This window comes from Lithobates pipiens, unplaced genomic scaffold (genome assembly GCF_037356315.1).
Source record: "Lithobates pipiens isolate NorthernLeopardFrog02 unplaced genomic scaffold, aLitPip1_a1.2 Scaffold_18, whole genome shotgun sequence".
In the NCBI taxonomy this organism is placed as follows: domain Eukaryota; kingdom Metazoa; phylum Chordata; class Amphibia; order Anura; family Ranidae; genus Lithobates; species Lithobates pipiens.
In genome coordinates this window covers 578,479,505-578,482,281 of record NW_027507758.1, presented here as the reverse complement: position 1 = coordinate 578,482,281, position 2,777 = coordinate 578,479,505, and the positions used below count along the sequence as shown (strand labels likewise).

The window sequence follows — 2,777 nt, the reverse complement described above, 5'->3', positions numbered from 1 at the left end:
AAATCCCTCCCCTGCGTCCTCCCAAAAAAAGGGCCAGGAAGAGCCACCACCTGGATGAGGCCACAGCTGACTTCCTAACTAGGGCTACTTCTGTGATCACCACAGCACTCAATAGTGCTGAAGGGTTTGGCTGTTTTACAGCTAATAAGCTCCACGAAATTGACCCAGATCAAAGGGAGCTATGTGAGGGTATCATCATCCAGCTCCTCAGCAAGGTCATGAAACGTGAGCTAACCACCAAATCACATGTGTGTAACTGGGGTGAGAAAATTTGAGAGGACTCGGACGTCTGCTTTCCTTTTTTTTTTTTTTCTCTTTCCCCCTTTGTTCTTCGTAACAAATTCCCCTACAATCCCTTCTTTTTTGTAAATTTAATTGTATATTCCTTTTGATTTTGCTTATTTTGCGATATATATCTATATGACTGTATAAGTATATGAATAGGTATGAATTCTCTAATGTATATTTTAATTCTTAGACTACCTCCAGATGAAGCGGATAAAATTCTGCGAAACTAGTCGAGGAATCTCCAAAATGTACTCCTAGAACGGAACTCGATTATGAGTAACTGTACACAAGAAATCTGGGATACACTAGCTTTTTAAATATAATATGTTTCGCTGTATCAATATATTGTTTTTTGTTTGTGAAAAAATTCTTTCCTTGTATTAAAATTTGTACTATTTTATTATATATTTTCTGAGTTTTATGCATCGAATTAAGTACCGGTATAGTCCAACATGCTTTTGGTATGATTGAATTTGGAATTGGTATAGGGAGCTCTTTATCACATCTCCCCTACTGTCACAATTTTCAATCTACCTCCTTTCCCCTTTAATTTGGACCACACACCTTTACCTCCTCCACAACAAGCCTACCCACCTCAGCAAGCCTACCCACCTCAGCAAACCTACCCACCTCAGCAGCATGGTGGTCAGTGGCAAAATCAGCCCCAGGATGAACAACAAGGCCAGTGGTCCGGGGAGTTTAAGGGCTACTAATTTAGCATGTTGTATTTTTTCATTTAAGAATGATTTAATAGGCTATATTTTTTTAGTTTTGTGTGTATCATTTGCTCTTTTTGGTTTATAATTTTAAATTTAGAATTGTGATGACTGAGAATATGTCTAATAATTTAAGAATTTAATTTATGTTGTGAATGCACAATAAACAAAATGGCCCAAAAAAATTGTTTTTAATTGATATCATTAGAACACAAATCCTATGTAAAATATGTTTGTTAGTACTTCATCAGTATCACCAGCAAATCATATTTATTATTAAGCCATTAAAAATTAAGAGAATGTGCGCTGCATTTAGAAAATTCATTCATTGCATGTTTGTAGTCAAAAACTCAGATCGTGTGTACGGGCCTTTAGAAACACCTGCAATACACCGCATAATTATGCAATTTACTGACACTGCCTTCGCAACCTCATAGAAGTCCCAATAGCCCTCTTGACATCTCAGCCATAAAGGGTTCCATGGTGTAATGGTTAGCACTCTGGACTCTGAATCCAGCGATCCGAGTTCAAATCTCGGTGGGACCTTCCTTTACGTAAAATCCAACTGAAGATGTAAAAAAAAAAGTAAGATGTGTACCAACCTCTGTTTGGTTGCTGTGGCTGAGTGGATAATATTTATGTAAAACCTACATATGTTTTTGGGGTATATAACCCAAAAAAAGATCTATTTACTTTTTTTTTTTTATTTTAACAACAAGGTTGGTCTTTATTTGAAGAATGAAGTATAGTACATTTCCACTCATGAAGACATTACAGTGGATATAAAATGGAAAGATCACATAAATGCGGTAGCCAATATACATAGCAACAATAGGTTATCAGAGATATACATTCTCCAGGGCAGGGGGAAGAAATTGATAGTAGCATAGTAATATAGTACTGTGGGGAAGGGGAGGGGGAGGACAGGTCACATCTATACATAGCCCATGTTGTGCAAGTAACAAGAGAGGTAGGATCACCACATACAGGCACTCACATGGGATCAGTCCATGGCTGCCGTACCTTCGCATACTTCTGAGGACAACCTCTACTCATGTAGGTCAGCTTATACATTGGCAGCACGGCATTGATCAAATTCTCCCATGACCTCATCGTAGGAGGCAGGGGAGAAGTCCATTTGAGTAGGATCTCCTTTTTTGCATAAACTAGTAATAATGAGAGCAGTAATTTAGTGTACCAAGGCCTCTGCTCATCATCCTATATACCCAGCAGTGCCAACTCCACCATCAAAGGTATCTCCAGCTGGAGACGCACATTAATAAATTCCACAATGGCAGACCAAAAGCGGGAGACTCTAGGACAGGCCCAAAACATATGAATATAGTTACCATCAGGGGACTGGCATCTCGGACAGTTCAGAGACCTCAGACCTCTGTGGGTAGATTCTGTGCAGTCTCTGAGGCGTGAAGTCTATCCTGTGCATAAATTTGGTTTGTATTAATTTATCTAATCTAATTTAATTGTCAAGTGGCACACTGTATCTGCTGGCAAGTGGCACACTGTATCTGGTATACTGCTTGTGGCAAGTGGCACACTGTATCTGGTGGCAGACTGCTGTTGGCCAGATATGGCACACCATATCTGGTGGCAAGTGGCACACTGTATCTGGTGGCAGGCGGCACACTGTATCTGGTGGAAGGCTGCTGGTGGCAAGTGGCACACTGTATCTGGTGGCGGGCTGCTGGTGGCAAGTGGCACACCATATCTGGTGGCAGGTTGCTGGTGGCAAGTGGCACACTGTATCTGGTGGCA

At 40.4% G+C, this 2,777-nt stretch overlaps 1 non-coding gene across 1 annotated transcript; it reads left to right on the top strand.

Moving 5' to 3' along the window:
* Positions 1-1,478: 1,478 nt before the first annotated feature.
* Positions 1,479-1,550, top strand: TRNAQ-CUG (transfer RNA glutamine (anticodon CUG)). The gene has a single exon. It is a non-coding gene; the product is annotated as a tRNA-Gln (tRNA).
* Positions 1,551-2,777: the final 1,227 nt, after the last annotated feature.